Raw genomic sequence first — 19078 nt, 5'->3', positions numbered from 1 at the left:
AAAAACATCTATTTCTGCTTTATTGACTATGCCAAAGCCTTTGACTGTGTGGATCACAATAAACTGTGGAAGATTCTTCAAGAGATGGGAATACCAGACCACCTGACCTGCCTCTTGAGAAATCTGTATGCAGGTCAGGAAGCAACAGTTAGAACTGGACGTGGAACAACAGACTGGTTCCTAATAGGAAAAGGAGTATGTCAAGGCTATATATTGTCACCCTACTTATTTAACTTATATGCAGAGTACATCATGAGAAACGCTGGACTGGAAGAAACACAAGCTGGAATCAAGATTGCCGGGAGAAATATCAATAACCTTAGACATGCAGATGACACCACCCTTATGGCAGAAAGTGAAGAGGAGCTAAAAAGCCTCTTGATGAAAGTGAAAGAGGAGAGTGAAAAAGTTGGCTTAAAGCTCAACATTCAGAAAACTAAGATCATGGCATCTGGTCCCATCACTTCATGGGAAATAGATGGGGAAACAGTGAAACAGTGTCAGACTCTATTTTTGGGGGCTCCAAAATCACTGCAGATGGTGACTGCAGCCATGAAATTAAAAGATGCTTACTCCTTGGAAGAAAAGCTATGATCAACCTAGATAGCATGTTCAAAAGCAGAGATATTACTTTGTTGACTAAGGTCCGTCTAGTCAAGGCTATGGTTTTTCCTGTGGTCATGTATGGATATGAGAGCTGGGCTGTGAAGAAAGCTGAGCGCCGAAGAATTGATGCTTTTGAACTGTGGTGTTGGAGAAGACTCTTGAGGGTCCCTTGGACTGCAAGGAGATCCAACCAGTCCATTCTGAAGGAGATCAACCCTGGGATTTCCTTGGAAGGAATGATGCTAAAGCTCAAACTCCAGTACTTTGGCTACCTCATGCGAAGAGTTGACTCATTGGAAAAGACTCTGATGCTGGGAGGGATTGGGGGCAGGAGGAGAAGGGACCGACCGAGGATGAGTTGGCTGGATGGCATCATGGGCTCGATGGCCGTGAGTCTGAGTGAACTCCGGGAGATGGTGATGGACAGGGAGGCCTGGTGTGCTGCGATTCATGGGGTCATAAAGAGTCGGACACGACTGAGCTACTGAACTGAATTGAATAAGGAAAAAGGGAAGGAGAGAGGAATTTGGATCCTTAGACCCAGACGGACAAGAAGCCATCAAGTTGACCATCTTTGAGAGAGGGAAAGTGGACGTGGTGGGTAAGGGGGCAGAGAAGGTTGGGGGCCCTTGGACACTTCAGCGGGAGCCCAGGTGTTGGGGACACCAGGAACACAGGCTTGAGTCTTGGGGACATCCAGGCCACATCCCTGGATGTGCCAAGGAGGCACCAAGGCCCCTGAGAAGGTGAGGCTGGGACAGTCCCCCAGGGGAGCTCAGCAGTGACCGGAGAGTGGTGGCATCTAGACACATGCAAACCTCAGATACTGTTCCGTCTGCACCATTATTCTTCCACGTTTTTAACATGCTTGATAATAATGTGCTTGATCTTCAATACTGACCCTAAATGTAGTAAGCCTTGAAAAATATAATTGGGACAATATTCTTTATGTTTACGGAAGGGCTTGAGATATGCAAAGTTCCTTGCAAACCATGACTTTGACCTCTGAGGGAACTATGTCTTAGAAAGGCCATCCGCCTCGGCCGTGACTTCACCAGGATGAAGAGGCCGAGAGGACCCACTGTGGATGGAAATCTGCCCAAAGGCTCCCTAAGCCTGCCCCCAACCCCGGGTGGCCAGGAAGACACTGTGCTCCGACAGGGGAGTGGGCTCTCCCTACATCACCCAGCACCCCTCCTCTGTGTGGGAGACGTCCCCAAAGACACAGACAGGGGACTCTGGCCAAGTCCGCCCAGGGTGGGAGCAGCAGGACTGGGACCCTAGCCCAGCACAGGCGCCTGACCTGGGCCATGCTCGTCCCACGACCCCAGCCTCTCAGAGCCCCTCACCTCCTGAACGCTGGTGGGGGTCAGCTGGGGCCCCTGGGCCCCCAGCACGGAGAGTAGACCCAGCCCGGCCGTCAGGAGGAGCAGCTGCCTGGCTGGGGTCCCCGTGTCTGCTCCAGGGGCGCCTGGCCTCGGGGTCACCCATTTATCCCTGGACCGGCAGCCCCACCCCCTCCCCTTCACAAAGGCCCCTCAGTCTAGCGGGGTGGGAGGGGAGACATCATTTTCTTTGGATCCTGTGAATGGAGGTTCTCAATCATGTCATTAGCTCCCCTGGCTCTCAGGTCAGACAAGTCCAGAGAAGCCTTGTCTGGGAGGAGAGTGTTCTCAGAACGGGAAGCAGTGCCTCTGGGTTCAGAGCCAGGAGATAAGACAGCGGCTTCCTTGTGCTCCCTCCTCCCGTCCCGTGGCCTTCACTGCCCCAGTCCCAGGAAGCCTGGACCCGCCCTGGTCCCTCGAGGCCCCTGGAGAGGTGGTCCCCATCCAGGCTCCAGCTCCCGCCTTGGAGCTGATACCCCAATATCCCCAGACCTCCTGAGCCCCAAGTGCAACCTCAGGACAGCTCTAAGCACCTCCTCCAGGCAGCCCACCAGGCCTACTGCAGCCCCCTTACCCCTCGTAGCCTGAGCCAATCTTCCTGTTGTCTGGTCAGTACCCCAGTGTGGACCCAAGAGGCTTCGCTGACTCTCTGGAAACTTCTCTGCTCCCCACACAGCCTGAGCTGTCTGCCCTCCTCCCAAACCCACCTCTTCCCCCATCGCTGCCGCTCCTCCCTGGTTCCAGCTCAGAGGTGCTGGGCGACTCCACCGACAAACGCAGAGGTCTCGCTTCCCCAGCCCCCATTCCACTGCCTTTCTGAGCCCAGAACTTTCCACCCAAGTGCAAATGGCATCATCATGCCCCCGTGCAGCTGTTTGTGCATGTGTGTGTGTGTGTGCGTCTGTGTGTGACATGTGTGCATCTGGGTTTGCCTGTGCACACGTGTCTGTGCATGCGTGCCTTTCTGTGTATATGGATGTACATGTGTGTGTCTTGTCTGCCCAAGTGTGTGTGTATGTGTGTCCTGCATGTACGTCTGTGTGATATGCATGTCTGAGTGTGTGTTTGCGTGCATACTGTATTGTGTGAGTGTGTCCGTGTGTCTCCTATGCATGTGCACGTGCGTATGTACGTCTGTGCATGTGCGTGTGTGTCCTGGGTGTGTGTCTGTCTGTGCACAGGTGGGGGAAGACTCCAGACCGTTCCCACACTGCACACCTCTGACTCCAGTGGTGGGTGGTCCCATCCCCCCAGACCCCAGAACCTTCTATGACCCCTCCCCCTGACCATGCAGCCCTTCTGCTGGGAACGCATCACCCTGAGGTCACGATGAGGCCAGGGCTCCCCTCCTGGGAGGTCCCCCCGCTGCTCCCGAGGGGCTCAGCCCTTCTGTGTGTCCCCCGCTTGTGGCTCCTCACACACAGTGGCCCCTCCTCGCTGTCGGATGGCAGGAAGGAATGCCTGCTCCATGCAGTCAGCCTGGAGTGGGCACTGCCCCCTGAGAGGCCCCAGAACCATCCCTCTCGTTGGTCCTGGCAGCGCCACCTGTGTGCCCTTCCCAGCCAGTCGAGGCCCAGGTGAGGCTCGTGGCGAAGACCTGAAGGTGTGGCTGGACCAGGGGGCTGGGCAGCTCAGTGTGAGATGGAGACGATCCTGGTGTGCCCAGGCCCAGTGCCATCACCCCTGATATGGGGAGGGGGCTGGAGGGGCCAGGCAGGGAGGACGTGGGGGTGGGCCAAGTCAGAGGACTCGGTGCAGGGGCTCCATGGGACGCTGCAGGGTCTGAAGGTGGACGGAGGGGCCACAGGCCGTGGACTGGCAGCTCTAGAGCCGGGAAGGAGAGCAGACGGGCTCTGCCTGGAGCCCGAGGAGGAGCCGGTGCGCCTGTCTGCGGGCAGATGGTGTGAGTGGAGCACGTCAGCCCCTTCACGAGGGCGTCTTGGTGTCCACTCACAAAGGGCAGGGCTCAGGAAAGGCCGGGGTGGGGGTGGTTTCTGGGAGGAGCTGGTCCAGGCTTCGCAGGACTGAAGGCAGATGTTTTCAAGTCACCGGGTGGGCTTTTCAGGGGGTAATCCAGCCTTGGAAGAAAAGCTATGACCAACCTGCTGCTGTTGCTGCTGCTGAGTCGCTTCAGTCGTGTCCAACTCTGTGCGACCCCATAGACGGCAGCCCACCAGGCTCCCCCAGCCCCCGGGATTCTCCAGGCAAGAACACTGGAATGGGTTGCCGTTTCCTTCTCCAATGCATGAAAGTGAAAAGGGAAAGTCACTGAGTCGTGTCCAGCTCTCAGCGACCCCATGGACTGCAGCCCACCAGGCTCCTCCGTCCATGGGATTTTCCAGGCAAGCGTACTGGAGTGACAAACCTAGACAGCATATTAAAGAGCAGAGACATCACTTTCCTGACAAAGGTCTGTGTAGCCAAAGCTATGGTTTTTCCAGTGGTCATGTATGGGTGTGAGAGTTGGACCATAATGAAGGCTGAACACCAAAGAATTGATGCCTCAAACTGAGGTGCTGGAGAAGACACTTGAGAGTCCCTTGGACAGCAAGGAGATCCAACCAGTCCATCCTAAAGGAAATCAACCCTGAATATTTATTGGAAATACTGATGCTGAAGCTCCAATACTCTGGCCATCCGATGTGACGAACCGACACACTGGAAAAGACCCTGGTACTGGGAAAGATCGAAGATGGGAGAAGGGGATGACAGAAGGGATGAGACGGTTGAATGGCATTACTGATTCAATGGACATGAATTTGGACAAACTCCAGTAATGGTAAGGGACAGGGAGGCCTGGCGTGCTGTTAGTCCATGGGGTCACAGAGACACAACTTAGAGACTGAACGCACCCACCATTCAGCTCGAGATGACAAGCTCACTGTGGGCAGGAGAGTGGCCACTGTGTGTGTGTATGTGTGTGAGTCTGTGTGTGTGTGTGTCTGTATCTATGTATGTGTCTGTGTGTGAGTCTGTGCGTGTGTCTATGTGTGTGTGCACACACACGAAATAACACACAGTTATGCTCTCACAGTGTGGAGGCCCAGTGTGCAAAGTCAGGTGCTGTCAGGAAACTAACAGAGTGCACGCCTTAACCAGTGACCTCTGTGGCCCAGGACACGCTGCTGACCTGGCTCTTTCTGGGCTGGGTGTCCTGTGACTTCTGCCCCCTGGATCCCGCTCACCCTCTGGTCTGATCGCCCAGGTTCCTGCTAGATGTATGAGCTGCAGGGTCCTCCTCCTGAACCGCTTCTGCTGAAATTCGCTGAAGTCCCACCTGGTATTTGCGGTCAGAACCCTGAAAGCCCAAAGGCTACAGAACAAGTTAACCACTGTGACTCCTGCACAGAAGCCTGGGGCAGAACTGGCCCCTCCGTGTCCTTGGACTGCGTCCATCAGACAGAAGGACAAAGAGACATAAACTTGTGAAGGGGAAGAGAAAACCCAGGGAAGGCGCATTGAGAGTCCATGAAACTCATCCGATCCTGCAAATGTCTTTATTCAGAGACGGATTTAACAGTCTCTGTGTGGTGTTATTAACACAGGGGGTGGGGACAGGGGTTCGGGGGGGGGGACACATGCATGCCTACGGCTGATTCATGCTGATGTACAGCAAAAACCATCACAGTGTTGTAAAGTAATCATCGTCCATCAAAATAGATTAAAAAAAAAACAAAACACCCAGGGAGTGAAAGGGCAAAATCGCAGCTGCTCGGCTCTCACGGAGCCTGGGCTTAATAAGAAATCAAGACAGGTAGACATTGTTCCTCCCTCGGAGAGGGATAGTCTCTGGGGAGGGGCTGCCCGAGAGACAGGCAGGGAGCTCCCTCCCCTCCCCTCTTATGCGGCCCCTTTGCAACCCCATGGACTATACAATCTATGGAATTTTCCAGGCAAGAATACTGGAGTGGGTGGCCTTTCCCTTCTCCAGCGGATCTTCCCAACCCAGGAATCGAACAGGGGTCTCCTGCACTTCAGGCGGATTCTTTACCAACTGAGCTATCAGGGAAGCCCCTATGTGGCCTCAGGGACCCTCGAAAAGGCTCCTTAGGCTCTCCTTCCATCAGAGTGGGAGGAGCCAGCCCAGGGCACCCCGAGGGCCCAGCTGCGCCCTCACTGCTGAAAAATGACAGGACACAGACCCTGGGCATGTCAGGGATGCAGGCTGGGGCAGGGGACTGTTCCTGGGCCTTTGCTCACATAGGACCCTTTTCCTTCCAATTCCATCCGGACCTCCCCTTTTCTTACTGCTAAGTCACTTCAGTCGTGTCCAACTCTGTGCGACCGCATAGACGGCAGCCCACCAGGCTGCCCCATCCCTGGGATTCTCCAGGCAAGAACACTGGAGTGGGTTGCCATTTCCTTCTCCAATGCATGAAAGTGAAAAGTGAAAGTGAAGTCGCTCACTCGGGTCCGACTCTTAGCGACCCCATGGACTGCAGCCCACCAGGCTCCTCCACCCATGGGATTTTCCAGGCAAGAGTGCTGGAGTGGGGTGCCACTGCCTTCTCCACCCTTTTCTTACAGCTGGCTTCAAATACCACCCCCTCCAGGAAGTTTTCCCACTGGCTACCCTTCCCCCCACAGCCAATCGGACAGGTCAGCTCTGTGCATCAAACTCCCAATAAATCTGAGATGCAGAGGATGGAGCTGGGATGGGGGTGGTCCTCGCCGGTGGGTCTCTGATTTCCCGCCCCACCCTCCTCATGTTCCCCTGAAAGGTCCAGCCCACCACCACCTGGGTTCCTTCTGGGGCTGCACTACCGACAGTGACCAGCAGGGGCAGAACATAGCCCGAAACAGGACAGCATCTGCCCCAGGCCCGGGTCTCAGGGGAGGAGGCCCCCAGCTCCACCCTCTCTGATGACACAGGAGGAGGCTGAGGCGGGGTCAGGTTGGAGCTGCTGCGGCAGGTCTGTGCTCCCCGATTTTGCGGGGTCCCCAGTTCCCTCCCCAGCGGTGCCACCTGAGCCAAGGCTGGGGTCCAGCGTAGACCAGTCTCCTGAGGCTCTGTGGGCAGCTCCGAGCCCACCAGCCCGAGGCCTGGCAGGGGGGCTTTGTGAAGCCTCCGCTCACTCCAGGCGGAGAGGGGCCCAAAGTCCAGCCTCCAGGAAGGTGGGAGGCTCTCAGAGGGGGGATTTAAGAGCTCAGGGCTCAGAGCAGGGTCTCTCCCTCCTACACCTGAGGAACCTGGTCCCCCTCGGCCCAGCCTTCAGATCCCCACCCTAGAGAGCCCTCCACTGCAGATCCCAGCAGCTCCAGGTCCATGAAGGGGACAGCCCCCTGTGCCGTCCAGGTTGGGTTGGTGAGGAGCCTAGTCTCCTGGACCTGCCAAAGCCACTCCCCCAACACCCCAGCCCCTGCCAAGCTCCCCACCCCAAGGCTCCCTGTGGAGCAGCCTAGGACTCCCCCCAGGGCCGCCTCCCTCAGCCTCCAAGGACCCCAAACTCGTCCTAGTCACCTCCTAGGGCCAGCTTTTGACAAATCCCAGGCTTGGGGGCCCAGCCCCTCCACACCCACATCCATCGTTTGCTAGATGAGCTTGGGCATGGTGATGACTCTGTGGATACAAGAGGCATAATCCATGAGGGAAATAATGGGTAAGCTGGATTTCTGTCTGTGAGAGACAAGGATGAGAGAATGAGAAGAGAAGCCAGACCAGGAGGAAAGATATCAGGGACACATCTGACAAAGGACTGATGTAAAAAAAGTTTTTTAAAAAGAAAAGTCTCTTGAAACTCAACAGTAAGGAAACAAACAATTCTATTAAAAAATGGGCCAAAGATCTTAACAGACACCTCACGGAAGAAGAGATTCAGATTGCAAAGAAACATATGAAAAGATACTCCACCTGGTCATAAATCCAGAGAAAACCATAAGTTGAAATGACACGTACACCCCACTGTTCATTGCAGCACTATTTACAATAGCCGGGACGTGGAAGCAGCCTCACTGTCCATCAACAGATGAACGGATAAAGAAGATGTGGTATCTAGTATACATATATACAGTGAAAAGGACATCTATTTTGGGTGTTAGTTCTAAAAGGTCTTGTAGGGCTTCACAGAACCGTTCAACTTCAGCTTCTTCAGCGTTACTGGTTGGGGCATAGACTTGGATAACTGTGATATTGAATGGTTTGCCTTGGAGACGAACAGCGATCATTCTGTCGTTTTTGAGGTTGCATCCAAGTACTGCATTTCGGACTCTTTTGTTGACCATGATGGCTACTCCATTTCTTCTGAGGGATTCCTGCCCACGGTAGTAGATATAATGGTCATCTGAGTTAAATTCACCCATGCCAGTCCATTTTAGTTTGCTGATTCCTAGAATGTCAACGTTCACTCTTGCCATCTCCTGTTTGACCACTTCCAATTTGCTTTGATTCATGGACCTGACATTCCAGGTTCCTATGCAATATTGCTCTTTACAGCATCGGACCTTGCTTCTATCACCAGTCACATCCACAGCTGGGTATTGTTTTTGCTTTGGCTCCATCCCTTCATTCTTTCTGGAGTTATTTATCCACTGATTTCCAGTAGCATGTTGGGCACCTACTGACCTGGGGAGTTCCTCTTTCAGTATCCTATCATTTTGCCTTTTCCTACTGTTCATGGGGTTCCCAAGGCAAGAATACTGAAGTGGTTTGCCATTCCCTTCTGCAGTGAACCACGTTCTGTCAGACCTCTCCACCATGACCCGCCCGTCTTGGGTTGCCCCGCCGGCATGGCTTAGTTTCACTGAGTTAGACGAGGCTGTGGTCCTAGTGTGATTAGACTGGCTAGTTTTCTGTGAGTATGGTTTCAGTGTGTCTGCCCTCTGATGCCCTCTTGCAACACCTGCCATCTTACTTGAGTTTCTCTTACCTTGGGCATGGGGTATCTCTTCACAGCTGCTCCAGCAAAGCAGAGCCACTGCTCCTTACCTTGGATGAGGGGTATTTCCTCACCACCGCCCTTCCTGACCTTCAACCTGGGATAGCTCCTCTAGCCTTCCTGTGCCCACGTAGCCACCGCTCCTTGGACGTGGTGTGGCTCCTCCTGGCTGCAGCCCCTGGCGGACGCGGGATGGCTCCTCTCGGCCATCCCCCCTGACCTCGGAAGCAGGGTAGCTCCTCCCAGCTGTGCTTAGTGCGCCGGTCGGTCGCAGCTGAAGTCAAGAAACACCTGGAGCAACGGGCAAATTTGGCCTTGGAATGCAGAAAGAAGCAGGGCAAAGACTCATAGAGTTTTGCCAAGAAAATGCACTGGTCATAGCAGACACCCTCTTCCAACAACACAAGAGAAGACTCCACACATGGACATCACCAGATGGTCAACACCAAAATCAGATTGATTATATTCTTTGCAGCCAAAGATGGAGAAGCTCTATACAGTCAACAAAAACAAGACCAGGAGCTGACTGTGGCTCAGATCATGAACTCCTTATTACCAAATTCAGGCTGAAATTGAAGAAAGTAGGGAAAACCGCTAGACCATTCAGGTATGACCTAAATCAAATCCCTTATGATTCTACAGTGGAAGTGAGAAATAGATTTAAGGGTCTAGATCTGATAGATAGAGTGCCTAATGAACTATGGACTGAGGTTCATGACATTGTACAGGAGACAGGGATCAAGACCATCCCCATGGAAAAGAAATGCAAAAAAGCAAAATGGTTGTCTGGGGAGGATTTACAAATAGCTGTGAAGAGAACAGAGGCAAAAAGCCAAGGAGAAAAGGAAAGATATAAGCATCTGAATGCAGAGTTCCAGAGAATAGCAAGAAGAAATAAGAAAGCCTTCTTCAGTGATCAATGCAAAGAAATAGAGGAAAAGAACAGAATGGGAAAGACTAGAGATCTCTTCAAGAAAATCAGAGATACCAAGGGAACATTTCATGCAAAGATGGGCTCAATAAAGGACAGAAATGGTAGGGACCTAACAGAAGCAGAAGATATTAAGAAGAGGTGGCAAGAATACATAGAAGAACTGTACAAAAAAGATCTTCACAACCCAGATAATCATGATGATGTGATCACTCATCTAGAGCCAGACATCCTGGAATGTGAAGTCAAGTGGGCCTTAGAAAGCATCACTATGAACAAAGATAGTGGAGGTGATGGCATTCCAGTTGAGCTGTTTCAAATCCTGAAAGATGATGCTGTGAAAGTGCTGCACTCAATATGCCAGCAAATTTGGAAAACTCAGCAGTGGCCACAGGACTGGAAAAGGTCCGTTTTCATTCCAATCCCAAAGAAAGGCAATGCCAAAGAATGCTCAAACTACCACACAATGGCACTCATCTCACATGTTAGTAAAGTAATGCTCAAAATTCTCCAAGCCAGGCTTCAGCAATACGTGAACTGTGAACTCCCTGATGTTCAAGCTGGTTTTAGAAAAGGCAGAGGAACCAGAGATCAAATTGCCAACATCCGCTGGATCATCGAAAAAGCAAGAGAGTTCCAGGAAAACATCTATTTCTGCTTTATTGACTATGCCAAAGCCTTTGACTGTGTGGATCACAATAAACTGTGGAAGATTCTTCAAGAGATGGGAATACCAGACCACCTGACCTGCCTCTTGAGAAATCTGAATGCAGGTCAGGAAGCAACAGTTAGAACTGGACATGGAACAACAGACGGGTCCCAAATAGGAAAAGGAGTATGTCAAGGCTGTATATTGTCACCCCGCTTATTTAACTTATATGCAGAGTACATCATGAGAAACGCTGGACTGGAAGAAACACAAGCTGGAATCAAGATTGCTGGGAGAAATATCAATAACTTCAGGTATGCAGATGACACCACCCTTATGGCAGAAAGTGAAGAGGAACTAAAAAGTCTCTTGATGAAAGTGAAAGAGGAGAGTGAAAAAGTTGGCCTAAAGCTCAACATTCAGAAAACGAAGATCATGGCATCCGGTCCCATCACTTCATGGGAAATAGATGGGGAAACAGTGGAAACAGTGTCAGATTTTATTTTTTTGGGCTCCAAAATCACTGCAGATGGTGATTACAGCCATGAAATTAAAAGACGCTTACTCCTTGGAAGAAAAGTTATGACCAACCTAGACAGCATATTCAAAAGCAGAGACATTACTTTGCCGCTAAGGTCCGTCTAGTCAAGGCTATGGTTTTTCCTGTGGTCATGTATGGATGTGAGAGTTGGGCTGTGAAGAAAGCTGAGCGCCGAAGAATTGATGCTTTTGAACTGTGGTGTTGGAGAAGACTCTTGAGGGTCCCTTGGACTGCAAGGAGATCCAACCAGTCCATTCTGAAGGAGATCAGCCCTGGGATTTCTTTGGAGGGAATGATGCTAAAGCTGAAACTCCAGTACTTTGGCCACCTCATACGAAGAGTTGACTCATTGGAAAAGACTCTGATGCTGGGAGGGATTGGGGGCAGGAGGAGAAGGGGATGACCAAGGATGAGATGGCTTGGATGGCATCTCGGACTCGATGGACACGAGTCTGAGTGAACTCCGGGAGATGGTGATGGACAGGGAGGCCTGGCGTGCTGCGATTCATGGAGTCGCAGAGAGTCGGACATGACTGAACAACTGAACTGATATATACAATGGACTACTACTCAGACATTAGAAATAATGAAATAACACCATTTGTAGCAACATGAATGGACCTAGAAATTGTCATATTGAGTGAAATGTCAGAGACAAATATCATATGCTACTGCGATATGTGGAATTTTTACTCTTTGCAATCCCATGTGACAGCCCCCCAAACTCTGCTGTCCATGGAATTCTCCAGGCAAGAATGCTGGAGTGGATTGCCATTTCCTTCTCAAAAAAATAAATAAATAAAATAAAATAAAATAAAACAATACAAATGAACTTATTTACAAAACAGGAATAGGAACCCAGATGGAGAAGACCAACTTATGGTTACCAGGAGGGAAAGCAGAGAGCCAGGGAGGGATAAACTGGGAAACTGGGATTGACATACACATTGCCATATATAAAATAGGTAACTAATAAAGATATACTGCACAGCACAGGGAACTCTTCTCAGTACTCTGTAATGACCTATACAGAAAAAGAATTGAAGAAAAGAGTGGCTGTATGTATATGCGGGGCTTTCCTGATAGCTCAGCTGGTAAAGAACCCGCCTGCAATGCAGAAGACCCTGGTTCAATTCCTGGGTCAGGAAGATACCCCCAGAGAAGGGCTAGGGTACTCCGCCTGAAATTCGGGAGACCTGGGTTCGACCCCTGGGTTGGGAAGATCCCCTGGAGGAGGGCATGGCAACCCACTGCAGAATTCTTAACTGGAGAATCCCATGGACAGAGGGGTCTGGTGGGCTACAGTCCACTGGGTTACAGAGCGGGACATGACTAAGCAACCTAGCACAGCACAATACATATGTGCACGTGTAACTGATACACCTGCTGCAGAGCAGAAACTGATGCAACGTTGTCAATCAGTTCAGTTCAGTTCAGTTCTGTCTCTCAGTCGTGTCTGACTCTTTGCAACCCCATGAATCGCAGCACGCCAGGCCTCCCTGCCCATCACCATCTCCCGGAGTTCACTCAGACTCACGTCCATCGAGTCAGTGATGCCATCCAAGCCATCTCATCCTCTGTCGTCCCCTTCTCCTCCTGCCCCCAATCCCTCCCAGCATCAGAGTCTTTTCCAATGAGTCAACTCTTCGCATGAGGTGGCCAAAGTACTGGAGTTTCAATTTCAGCATCGTTCCCTCCAAAGAAATCCCAGGGCTGATCTCCTTCAGAATGGACTGGCTGGATCTCCTTGCAGTCCAAGGGACCCTCAAGAGTCTTCTCCAACACCACAGTTCAAAAGCATCAATTCTTTGGCGCTCAGCTTTCTTCACAGTCCAACTCTCACATTCATATATGACCACAGGAAAAACCATAGCCTTGACTAGACGGACCTTAGTTGGCAAAGTAATGTCTCTGCTTTTGAATATGCTGTCTAGGTTGGTCATAACTTTTCTTCCAAGGAGTAAGCGTCTTTTAATTTCATGGCTACACCATCTGCTTTGATTTTGGAGCCCAAAAAATAAAGTCTGGCACTGTTTCCACTGTTTCCCCATCTATTTCCCATGAAGTGATGGGACCAGTTGCCATGATCTTCGTTTTCTGAATGTTGAGCTTTAGGCCAACTTTTTCACTCTCCTCTTTCACTTTTTTCAAGAGACTTTTTAGTCCCTCTTCACTTTCTGCCATAAGGGTGGTGTCATCTGCATATCTGAGCTTATTGATATTTCTCCTGGCAATCTTGATTCCAGCTTGTGTTTCTTCCAGTCTAGCATTTATCATGATGTACTCTGCATATAAGTTAAATAAGCGGGGTGACAATATACAGCCTTGACGTACTCCTTTTCCTATTTGGAACCAGTCTGTTGTTCCATGTCCAGTTCTAACTGCTGCTTCCTGACCTGCATACAGATTTCTCAAGAGGCAGGTCAGGTGGTCTGGTATTTCCATCTCTTGAAGAATTTTCCACAGTTTATTGTGATCCACACAGTCAAAGGCTTTGACATAGTCAATAAAGCAGAAATAGATGTTCTTCTGGAACTCTCTTGCTTTTCCCATGATCCAGCGGATGTTGGCAATTTGATCTCTGGTTCCTCTGCCTTTTCTAAAACCAGCTTGAACATCAGGGAGTTCACGGTTCACATATTGCAGAAGCCTGGCTTGGAGAATTTTGAGCATTATTAACATGTGAGATGAGTGCAATTGTGCGGTAGTTATACTCTAAAAATTAAAAAAAAAACACTAAGCACTTTCTAGAACAACAACAACATGCTCCGTATCCTGTGTCAGCAGGAAAATGCAAATTAAAGCAACAATATGATACCACTACACCCCTGTTGGGGAAGCATAGGTGGCTCAGTGGTGAAGAATCAGCCTACCATTGCAGGAACCACGGGAGGCTTGGGTGTGATCCCTGGGTTGGGAAGATCCCTTGGAGAAGGAAATGGCAACCCACTCCAGCATTCTTGCCTGGGAAATCCCATGGACAGAGGAGCCTGACAGGCTACAGTCCATGGGGTTGCAAAGACTTGGACATGACTTAACAACTGAACGACAGCCACACCCCTATTGGAATGGACAAAATCTGGAATACAGACATCACAGACGCCAGTGAGGATGTGGACCAACGGGAGCTCTCACCGCTGCAGGTGGGAATGCAACGTGGTGCAGCCACTTTGGAAGATGGCTTGCTGGTTTCTTGCAAAAGCTGACAAACTCATACCACGTGATCCAGCAGTTGTACTCCTTGGTATTTATCCAAAGGAACTGAAAACCTATGTCCCCGGAAAAACCAGCACACGGATGTTTATAAAAGGTTTATTCAAAATTGCCAACACTTGGAAGCAGCCAAGATGTCCTTCAGTAGGTGGATGGATTGTTAAATCGTGGTCGATCCAGACAATGGGATATTATTCAACATTAAGCTGCAGTACAAACAGACAAGGGGGATTGTTCAGCACTGGAAAGAAATGAGCCATGAAGCTATGAAGGAATCTTAAATGCATGTGACTAAGCGACACACACCTCTCTGAAAGGGCACACTCGGTTTGATTCCATCGATACGACATTCTGGAAAAGGCAAATTCAGGGAGATGGTAAAACAATTAGTGATTGCCAAAGACTGGTGGGGGCAGGAGCTGGGAGGATGTTTAGGGCGTGGAAAATAGGCTGCATGATTCCTTAGTGATGTATATACACCGTACGTTTGTCCAAACACCAAGAGTGAACCCGAAGGCAAGCTATGGACTTCGGGTGGTTATGACATGTTAATGTAGGCTATCGTCATGAAATATTTACCACCCTGAGTAAATACTGAGGACAGGGGGCTATATCTATGTGCTGTAGAGTGTGTATGAGAAAGCTTTGCACCTTCCCCTTGATTTTGCTGTTAATCTAAAACTGCATTAAAAAAAAAAACTCTTCAATTTTTTAAAAGTGTACAATACGGTGGATTTTAATATCTTCACAAGGTTGTGTAATCATCAACACTACCTAACTTCAGAAGTCTTTTCTAATTACTCTTCTTAGTCACTCAGTCATGTCTAACTCTCTGCGACCCTTTGGCTGGTAGCCCGCCAGGTTCTTCCATCCGTGGGATTTTTCAGGCAAGAATACTGGAGAGGGCTGCCATTTCCTTCTCCAGGGAATCTTCCTGATCCAGGGATCAAATCCCTGTCTCCTGCATCTCTTGCTTTGCAGGCGGGTTCTTTACCCGCTGAGCTGTCAGGGAGGCTGAGAAATGCAAGTCAAAACTACAATAAGATTTCAGCTCTTACTGATCAGAATATAGACTGGCCTTCAGTGAGATCCTCCGCAGGCCTCTGGAGCTCTTCCTCCGCACGGCGTTCTCTGCTCCAGCACTTCATCATCTCCCTCTAGTCGTCTCAGATGCCCCAGACCCTGGTCTGTGCTGTGCTCCGACTTGATCGCCTCCCCACGCTGCAGTGTCGGACCTCCCCTCTGACTCAGAGCTTCTCCCTCCCAGGGATCGCAGCCTTGCATTGCCTGTGGGCCAACACCTAAAAACAGAGACTGTTTCACACATTTGACTGGTTTTCTATTTGTTCGCGGTGGCTGTATAGGTTCACACCCTGTGATTCCCTGATGGCTGGGTAGACCTCAGTGCATTACCCTTCTGACCTGGATTACAAGCAGCGTCTTTCTGACTGATTTCTCTGCCTTTATGCCTTTATTCTCTGCCAGCCCCCTTAGCAAATTCTATCCTCAAGGCGTCAACTGGAGTGACCCTTTGAATCCAAAAGTCACCCTCTGACTTCGTAAAATCTCTCCGTAGGATCTCTGTTCCTCAGAGTAAATGATAAGGTCCACGTGGTGGCCGGCACACCTGACGCCATCAGGCCGAGCCCTCCCCGGCTCCGACTCACACGTGGTCCCGGTGTCGTTTGCTCCAGCCCCCTGCCCTCCTGTGTGTCCCTGACACGTGCCCAATCCTCTCCCACCTGAACACAGGCCCTGGGTGATCTTTCCACCTGGAAGCTTCTCCACCTGGTGATTTCATGGCTCACTTCCTCCAATATCTTTATTCTGTGTCCAAATGTCACTCTGCTCTCTCGGACACGCCACTTAAAGTATAAACTACCCCCTTGTCCCCACACGGCCAACTGCACTCATTCCACCTTGACTGTTCCGCTTAGCACTTATCACCTCTTTAAATAATGTATAATTATATGAATCAGCCTTCAATCAGGATACAGGAGCCATACAGTAGACTGAGAAGAGATGGTCTGTAGAATGAACAGTTAACTATAAAGAAGCATGAAGCGTAGCCTCATGGGAGCAGAGTCTGGGGGAGATTGGATCCATGTATGTGTGTGGCTGAGTCCCCCACTGTTCACCTGAAACTATCACAGCATTGTTAATCCGCTATGCCCCAATACAAAATGGTTTTGGTGTTAAATAAAATAAATAAATAAAAAAGAACCACGAAGCATAGCCCAGGACTGAAGTAGAGTAGCCAGTTCAGTTCAGTTCAGTCGCTCAGTCGTGTCCGACTCTTTGCGACTCCATGAATCGCAGCAGCCAGGCCTCCCTGTCCATCACCAACTCCCGGAGTTCACTCAAACTCATGTCCATCGAGTTAGTGATGCCATCCAGCCATCTCATCCTCTGTCGTCCCCTTCTCCTCCTGCCCCCAATCCCTCCCAGCATCAGAGTCTTTTCCAATGAGTCAACTCTTCGCATGAGGTGGCCAAAGTACTGGAGTTTCAGCTTTAGCATCATTCCCTCCAAAGAAATCCCAGGGCTGATCTTCTTCAGAATGGACTGGTTGGATCTCCTTGCAGTCCAAGGGACCCTCAAGAGTCTTCTCCAACACCACAGTTCAAAAGCATCAATTCTTCGGCACTCAGCTTTCTTGACAGTCCAACTCTCACATCCATACATGACCACAGGAAAAACCATAGCCTTGACTAGACAGACCTTAGTCGGCAAAGTAATGTCTCTGCTTTTGAATATGCTGTCTAGGTTGGTCATAACTTTTCTTCCAAGGAGTAAGCATCTTTTAATTTCATGGCTGTAATCACCATCTGCAGTGATTTTGGAGCCCAAAAAAATAAAATCTGACACTGTTTCCACTGTTTCCCCATCTATTTCCCATGAAGTGATGGGACCGGATGCCATGATCTTCGTTTTCTGAATGTTGAGATTTAAGCCAACTTTTTCACTCTCCTCTTTCACTTGCATCAAGAGGATTTTTAGTTCCTCTTCACTTTCTGCCATAAGGGTGGTGTCATCTGCATATCTGAGCTTATTGATATTTCTCCCGGCAATCTTGATTCCAGCTTGTGTTTCTTCCAGTCCAGCGTTTCTCATGATGTACTCTGCATATAAGTTAAATAAGCAGGGTGACAATATACAGCCTTGACATACTCCTTTTCCTATTTGGAACCAGTCTGTTGTTCCATGTCCAGTTCTAACTGTTGCTTCCTGACCTGCATACAGATTTCTCAAGAGGCAGGTCAGGTGGTCTGGTATTCCCATCTCTTGAAGAATTTTCCACAGTTTATTGTGATCCACACGGTCAAAGGCTTTGGCATAGTCAATAAAGCAGAAATAGATGTTTTTCTGGAACTCTCTTGCTCCTGCGATGATCCAGCAGATGTTGGCAATTTGATCTCTGGTTCCTCTGCCTTTTCTAAAACCAGCTTGAACAATCATGAAGTTCACAGTTCACGTATTGCTGAAGCCTGGTTTGGAGAATTTTGAGCATTACTTTACTAGCGTGTGAGATGAGTGCAACTGTGTGGTAGTTTGAGCATTCTTTGGCATTGCCTTTCTTTGGGATTGGAATGAAAACTGACCTTTTCCAGTCCTGTGGTCACTGCTGAGTTTTCCAAATTTGCTGGCATATTGAGTGCAGCACTTTCACAGCATCATCTTTCAGGATTTGAAACAGCTCAACTGGAATGCCATCACCTCCACTAGCTTTGTTCATAGTGATGCTTTCTAAGGCCCACTTGACTTCATATTCCAGGATGTCTGGCTCTAGGTGAGTGATCACACCATCGTGATTTTCTGGGTCGTGAAGATCTTTTGTGTACAGTTCTTCTGTGTATTTTTGCCACCTCTTCTTAATATCTTCTGCTTCTGTTAGGTCCAGACCATTTCTGTCCTTTATTGAGCCCATCTTTGCATGAAATGTTCCCTTGGTGTCTCTGATTTTCTTGAAGAGATCTCTAGTCTTTCCCATTCTCTTCTTTTCCTCTATTTCTTTGCATTTAGAGTAGCTAAAGAAGTACCAAAGCTCGGGGAGCCCCCTCCCCAGGGCTGAGGTCCGACCTTGTGGGAGAAGGGAGCATGTAACGCAAAGGGTGGAGAAGCTGCTGGGCTGCCCTGGACCAGAGCTGATTCATGGTCTGGGCAGTGGCCAGCAGGCAGGGAAATGCAGGCTGAGACCAGCAAGCAGGAGGGCCCTCTCCCCTCCGAGCGGATAGGCTGGAGCGCCTACAGGACTCACTGGGAACCCATTGGTGGGGGTGCCACTGAATACAGGGGGCGGCATCCCCCTGTATTCAGTGCAGTGAGTGGCTGTGGACATCCCTTCTTGCTGCCACCGTTAGCCATACAGCAGGAGAAAGAAGAAGGATCAAATGGAAGCACCCTGGAACCAGGAAGGAAGCCGCTTCATCCTCACCCTCCTGCCAACAGAACTTAACTCAGGGCAGGAGCAAAGGAGGAATGCCCCTGGCCCAGCTCTGTCACTGCAGAGCTGGCCATGGGGGACGGGTGCTGGGTTACAGAGGCAGCCCACTCACAGCTGGCACTGGAATCAGCTAGCGATCTTAAGTACTTTACTTTTTTCTGCATTTTAACTTCCAACTACTTTACATTTGAAGTAGGTTTTGGAAAAACAGCGTGTAGCTGTATCATGACTTTTAATCCACCCTGGCCATCTTTGTCTTTTACTTTGCATATTTAGTCCACTTATATTTTGACAGAATATTTAATGGTAGAGCTTGCATCTGTTTCCTAGAGTTTCTGTAACAAATTGCCACAAACTCTGCAGCATAAACAGAGAAGTTCCATTCTCTCCCAGTTCTAGAAGCCAGAAATCTGAGGTCAGGTGAGACCGGGAGG

Source organism: Ovis canadensis, chromosome 3 (genome assembly GCF_042477335.2).
Source record: "Ovis canadensis isolate MfBH-ARS-UI-01 breed Bighorn chromosome 3, ARS-UI_OviCan_v2, whole genome shotgun sequence".
NCBI lineage: Eukaryota > Metazoa > Chordata > Mammalia > Artiodactyla > Bovidae > Ovis > Ovis canadensis.
Note: the sequence above shows the minus strand (reverse complement) of the source record.